Here is a 7,832-nt window from a genome sequence, read left to right on the forward strand (position 1 = left end):
TGGAAGTCTCCAATATAGAGATAAAGTCTCTATTAGTGAAGACTGTGAATGCCAATAGGACTAACTGGTATAGAAAACTAGATGATGTAGTATGGGACTATCAGAATTCTATAAGACCCCTATAGGTGCCTCTCCATATCAGCTTGTGTATGAAAAAATATGCAACTTATCATTTGAGCTTGAGTATAAGGCACTATAGGTATCAAAAAGTCTAAATTTTGAGTGGCGTGATGCGACAATTTTGAGGTTGAGCAAAGTGAATGAGTTGAATGAGTTATGACTCTGTGCTTATGAGATATATTCCATATACAAAGAAATAATGAAGTTCTACCATAACAATAAAATCAAGAAGAGAATATTCAAACCCAGTGATTTGGTCTTGTTGTACGATTCAAGACTACACTTGTTTCTTAGCAAGTTAAAATCAAGATGGACTAGACCATTCACTATAGTTAAGGTGTTTCCATATGGTGCTATTGAGATAAAATATGATGGTTATGTATCATTTAAAGTGAACAAGTAGAGAGTGAAACACTACATGGGAAACCTGGAAGAAATTAAAGCTTTTGCTAAAATAAACCTTGGCTAAGTATGAGTAGCCAAGGGAACTGAGTCGTCCCGCAATAGTAAATCGAGCACTTCTTGGGAGGAAACCCAAGGTAGTTTGTTGTTGTATTTGTGTTCATCATTAACGTCAGATCTTTGCACCTATGGTGCCATAGGTTTGTTCCTAACTCTCTTGTTTTTTAGAGGTTTTATTCATTAGGGATAATGCATGACTTTAAGTTGGGGGAGGCAGCTACTTATGGGTCTTGATGTCCTTATGGGAATTTTGTTGTCGTGTCTTTTTTACCCACACTCTTGTTCCTAGTAGAGCTGGTATGTTGAGGAGTATTGTATTTTGTTTCGTGTTGTGTTTTTTTTTAATGAGGAGATTCTTAAGTATTTGGGGCAGTATTCATTTATGATTGCTTTTTGACACCCCTCCAAAATTTATGTTCTAGAACTATGTGAATATATATACGTGTGAACTTTGTGGATCTTATTATGGCATTAGGATTAGGGACATGATAATCACTTTAACAATTGCATGAATTGGATAGGTAGTAGTTGGTATTATTGACTCTGTGCTATGTGTGTGTGAGATACTACTTAGTTCCATTTATGTGCTAAATCTAGAACTTGCTTGGTTATGCTTTCCTAGGTTGAAGGATAGTCGGTTAGGAAAGGATCATAGGTCATTTTTTATTCTAGTCCACTTTTAGCCTAATTGACCTTCCATGTGTAAATTATATCCCTTGATCCATGATTTTAGTCTTATAGCCTATTTTTATTGTTACACCTTTCATCTTCCTATTTATATTGCAATGAACCTGTTTGGCCTTATTCTTCCTTGGACATTGTGCCCCTAAACTCGGGAAAAAAGCTTAAGCTGGGGGTGACTAGCATAGGGGTGTCTAGTGTAAAATGGGTATGAATAAAGGTAAAATAAGAGAAAAAGTTAGTAAGGTTTGGTGTGGTTACAAAAAAATATGAAAAAAAAATAAAAAACCACATCTAGCCTGAATGTGCATAAGAGAATAAAAGAGTGGAATAAAAGAAAATTGTCTAATAAGTGAGACCCCAAGGTTAGTGTAGTGCCAAGGAGGCTTACTCACTTTAAAAGTCCATATGTATCATACTAGCCCACAAGACTATGTTACAAGCCGAGAAAAGTCCTATAGTGATCCTAATGTGACTATCTGAATGCCAAGGTAAAGAAAATATGGGCAATCCTATGGTATTTGACATGCATTGATTGGAAATTCTCTTTTGAGTGTGAGTGTCTCTTGACCGTCCTTGCATTGACATTCATTATTTTATATGAGTGATTGAGACATCCTTGAGTGTGAAGGCACTTTAGTCGTATTGCTAGCTATTTGCTTATTTCGGTAGTGTAACTTGTATATATGAGTTGTCGTATGTTGCTAATGAAATTGTCATACCTTGATACCATTTGTATCACATTATTGTGCTCTATATTCATACACAGTTGGTTTTGAAAAATAACATTGGAGGGGGATATTGTGATTTGAATTTAGGTGACTCACTAACTGCCTTGAACAACTTAGTTTCTCCTAATTAAGCGTCGTTTTTATTTTTATTGTGTTTTGTTGCCTGAGGACATGCAAATATTATAAGTTAAGGGTGTTGATATGCTATAAAAATATAACACTTTCGACACTTAAAATGTGAAAAGATGTAGGTTCTGAGGCTATTTTGTTAGATATGATCTGTTTTAGGTATATTTTGCAAGAAATTATGTTTTGGATAATAAGTTCGTGAGAAAGGTGTTTTGGCTATTTTTGGAGCAATTATGGATATTTGGGATGTTTTCCAGCTTGTTCATGATCAAAGCTTGTTCGGAAATCAAAGAAGATCTAAAAATATGACTCCCGGCACCTACTAAGTCAATACGTGGTGGCATGTTGGACCTAAGGACCACATGTAGGCAAAGCAATTACCAAAATTCTAAAATTTTGAGAGCCGAACTTGAAGGAGTTTTTTCTCTCAATATCTGCGGTTTGTACCTGCACCCAGGGCCAAGACCACAGGTACTACCTACGCCTAGTGCAAACTACAGGTACGGACCATATGTGGCCACCGACCTAGTTTTCTCCTATTTCATTCGGGCTTTGGTTTTAGGGTTTTCTCATGTTCTATAAACACCCTTTATTTGATTTTTAGGATTTACACTTTTGATATTTAAAAACATATTTTGATTCCAAGATCAGATTTTCTTCATGGGATTTGCTTGTATTGACTTGGTTCATCAATTCAATAATGGTGTTGAGTTTTTACAATTCTTATCATTGTGATTTCATCTATGCATTCAACTATGAATGATATTGATTTCTTCACAAGTATGAATGGCTACAACCCATATCTAGGGTTGTGGAAACCCTGACGTCTTGACAAAGTAGGGGAAGTGTGATTGTTGAATTAAACCAATACCTATTAGCATGCATTGCATTATCTTCATTATAATAGATTTCTTAGTGGTGGACAACATGAAGATCGCACCTATATTATTGCTACTTACTTCAAAATAGGAGTAGTGACTAGGAAAAGATAATGACAACAGTAATTTGGAGTTTAACGGTCGATCCATGCTACTAGATATTATCTAAGTCAGACCGTAAACTATCATATAATAACTAGAGAATCAAAAGGTAATAGTTAATTGGGATCAAGATAAGGGTTAGTAAGGTGACATACTTAGACCCAGAAGGTAAAGGGTGAAATCTGTCTACTCGTCCAAAAGACTGTAGATGGTACATAACTTATCGATTCTGCATGAAAGGTATCAGGTTGGTTCAACATAGCTTGATAAATCTATGAAGTGGAGAAGCCAGGGGGCAGACAATCCTAGTGTTCACCAATACTAATTACAACGAAAGTTGATAGATGATCTTTGTTTGATATTTCCACTCAAATCCCCCGATTTACTTTCCCGTTTTGCCCATTAATTACAGCATCTAAAATCCATGAGTCCACTTATTCCTTTGGTATTCAACCCTAACCTAGTTGGGTTACTATATTTTGATTGGATCGTATCATTATAAGATAGGAGGTGTTGTTTGTCCGTCATCAGCCAACCTCTCAATACCTAATGAGTCCTGAACTGAAGTAAAATAAGTTGACTTAGTCAGTCAATTCACGATGACCTAAACATTGTCAGAACCATGAGATTTATGAGGAAAGCTAGTTACAAAGTCTATAGTGATCTGTTCCTGCTTCTACTCAAGGCAACCTCTGTAGCAATCCACCAGGTCTCTTATGCTTGGACATCACCTGCTGGTAACAAAGGCAACGAGCTATAAAGTCCAACATATATCACTCATACCAACTCACCAGTAGTGCTGCCTCAAATCACGATACATCTTAGTCATACGTAGATGGATGGAAAATCTGGAACAATGGGCCTCCTCTAAGATCAACCTAATCAAATCCCCCACTCCCAGCACACAAAATCGGCCCCCAATCCTTAAAACTCCATATAAATCAAGTGAGGCTTCTTTAGCCTCCCCACTTAACACCTTATCTCGAATCAGCCTCAATCCAACATCGTCAAATGGATTAGCTCAAATCAGCTCCACCAAAGAAGATCTAGCCTCCATAAATACAAAAATATACCTAGGTGTTGAATTATCAAGCCTAACTATCTGGTTAGCTAAATACTGAACCTCTAAGGCCAAAGGCCTCTCATGGGTCAAAAGATGCACCAAGCTACCCATGCTAGTTGACTTCCAGCTCAAGGTATCTGTAACCACATTAGCCTTGCCCGAATGGTAGTAATCCTTAAAAAACTCAAGCTAACACATTGCCTCATATTAAGATCTTCCTGGGTGAAAAGGCTTTGAAGGCTACGATGATCTGAGAAGATCTCACAATGGACTCCATAAAAGTAGTACCTCCACAACTTCAAAGCAAACATCAGTGCACACAACTCCAAATCATAGGTAGGATAATTCCTCTCATAATGCTTCAACTGACGATACGTATAAGCAATCACCATGCTCTCTTACATTAATACAACACTTAACCCAACACCTGAAGCATCACAAAAGACAGTAAAACCCATGCCCTAATGGGGCAAAGTCAAGATAGGAGTTGAAGTCAACAAATCCTTGAGCTTTCGAAAGCTCGCCTCACAAGCATTGAACCCCTTAAAAGAAATTTTTTTCTAAGTCAACTAGTCAAAGGATCTGCAATAAAAGAGAAACCCCCAAAAAAACACCGATAATAACTTGCTAAGCCAATAAAACTCTGAATCTCAGTGGGTAAAATAGGTCTAGCCCAATCACAAACCGTTGTATCCTTGGTTGGATCAACCATAATACCTTCCTTAGTCACCACATGACCCCCTCCCCCCAAATAAAAAAATTGACTCTAACCAAAACTCCCACTCAGAGACCTTGGCAAATGACTTCTCATCCCTTAATCTCTGAAGTACAATACATAAATTCTCCTTATTCTCAACCTTACTCTTGGAATTCACCAAGATATCATCTATAAATACAATAATAAAGGAGTTGAGATACAGTCAAAACACCTGGTTCATCAACTCTATGAATGTGGCAGGGGCATTGGTCAACCCAAAGGACAGGACCAAGAACCCATAATAACCATATTAAGTTTGAAAATATGTCTTTGAAATATCCAAATAAATTATTAATGCAAGAAAGAGGATACTTATTCTTAACTGTCACTTATTCATCTGTCGATAATCAATATACATTCGCAAGCCTATCTTTTTTCTTCACAAACAAGACTGGCGCACCCCAAGGTGAAACACTAGGTCAGATAAATCCCTTATCCAAAATCCCTATAACTGATCCTTCAATTGTTTCAACTTTGTTGGGGCCATCCTATAAGGAGGAATAAAAATGGGCTTGGTGCCCGGTCAACATCAGTAGCAAATAAATATCTCGATCTAGAGGCATACTATGCAAGTCCATAGGGAACACATCCATAAACTCATGAACAACATGGATAGAATCCAAAGAAGGAGGAAAAACAACACTAGTGTTACGAATATAAGCCAAATAAGATAAACATCCCCTCTCAACCAATTTATGAGCTTGAACATAAGATATAATCCTCCTAGGACCCAAATAAACTGCACCCTTCTAAGCTATTCTTGACATATTCAGTGAAGCTAAAGTCACTATCTTGGCATAACAATTTATGACAACATGATAAAAAGCTAACCAATCCATACACAAAATAACATCAAAATCAATCATATCTAACACTAGAAAGTCTACAAAATTCTCACGCCTGGCAAAAGCCACAACAAAAGATTGGTACACCCGAATCCACCTCTAAATAATCACCTATCGAAGTAGATAAATGAATAGGCACGGCAAGAGGCTCACTAAAAAAATCAAAACCCAAAGAAAAATAGACAGACACATAGAAGAAAGTCGATCGGGGATCAAATAATACAAATGCAGGTCTGAAAGAAATATGGACAATACATATGATCACAATATTTAAAGCCTCTATTTTTTATTTGGTTAGTACAATATAACACTGTCCATGACCACTAGCTGCCTGGGTTGCCCCATGTCCACTAACTGCCTGAGTGGCTCCATGGCTATCCCACGATATCTACTATCTCTGTTTCTCGCACCTCTTGTAGCACCCCTTACAGATGAAATAGGAGTAGACCAAATCACCTGACGGCAATAGTCCCTGACCACATAGCTAATCTCATCTCACACATAGTAAACTCTATGACCAGTCTCAAGGGAGAAGGTACAATTGGGCCCGAAAGACCACCCTAAACTGTTGAACTAGAAGATCCACCACCTGAACTTTGTAAAGCTACCTACACTAGCCTACCCTGGTACCTTTACCACAAGAAACCTGACCTCTTAACTCACCAAAATTTCATACTTTCCTTGCGCCTCCTTGTGATACCCGAAGAATGCCATTTTTCATCTTTACAAGATCCATAATGCTCTAAAAAAATTCTCTAAATACAATTATTTAAGTCGTAGCCAACTGATGGAAGACATCTAAACCCTTCACAAACTTTTATATCTACCCAGACTCAATGGAAATGCTATCAAAGAAATATTTGGATAGGGTATGGAAGCGTGCATAATACTCAACCACTGTCATGGAGCCTTACTCCAAATGAACAAACTCATCTCGTATATAGTCTCACAAAAAGAAAGGCACAAATCTCTCTAATAAAGCCTCAACGAACTAATCCCAAGTCATCCCAGGAGAATCATGGGGTCTACAACTGACAAGCGACCTCCACTAATCTCTCACTCCATCTCTCAACTGATAAGATATAGTATAAGCCACACCATCCGTGCAGAAATAGTGAAACATAACTCAGAAATAAGGTATTAAAGAACTTTGCATGATAAAGAATAAAATGAAGAAAGTTTCTTAAAGACGTCCTATATCCTCTCGAAGATAGATACAGACGTCTATTTACCAATTTGTGAGACACTATTGTACATTCTGTTCTTACACCATTGAGACTAATGAAACCTGGTTGCTCTAATACCAATTTGTCACAACCCAAAAATAAGGGTCATGATGGCACTTGTTGTGGCAAACCTTGACAAGTAAGCTTCTCACCCAGATTGATACACATAGGAAAAAAGATAGAAATGCCCCTAAGTTAAGTCTTCTAGAACGAAGCCAAACCACATAGATATAATAAATATGGAAAGAATAAAATCAACAATGCAACCATGAATCCTAAAACCTTATGTCAAAGGTGTAAGAACTACTAATACTATCCAAGAGTCAAATACATTAGAAAAATAACCACAAAAGAATGATATATGCCTCTGAATACAAATAAACACATAACTAATACAGAAAGATAGAGGTGAACTCCGGATGTATGAATGTCCAACCACTGCTGTGAGTAATCTGAAGTCGCCCGAAATAAATTAGTTTATGGTGCTCCCAAACCTGAAGCTGTACTAAAAGGATGAAGTAGTAGTGAGTATGGTCTACTTGTACTCAGTAGGTGTCATAGGATGACCGAGAAAAGTAGAAAATAAAACATACAAAATACACACTAAGAGCACGTCACCTGCTATCAAAAAATATCCCACAACAGTAGCCCACACTGCTTGCACTACCATTTCTAATAGATCACATATATTGCAATATCACACCACAATAGGACACAAGTATGTATTATATCACATATAAGTAGAACATCTATATACAAGATCATCAAATACAAGTAAAGAAAGATACAAAAAATACATAGATGACAAGTCAATATGGCAATAAAACACAACTTATCA

This window comes from Capsicum annuum, chromosome 4 (genome assembly GCF_002878395.1).
Source record: "Capsicum annuum cultivar UCD-10X-F1 chromosome 4, UCD10Xv1.1, whole genome shotgun sequence".
Lineage (NCBI taxonomy): Eukaryota > Viridiplantae > Streptophyta > Magnoliopsida > Solanales > Solanaceae > Capsicum > Capsicum annuum.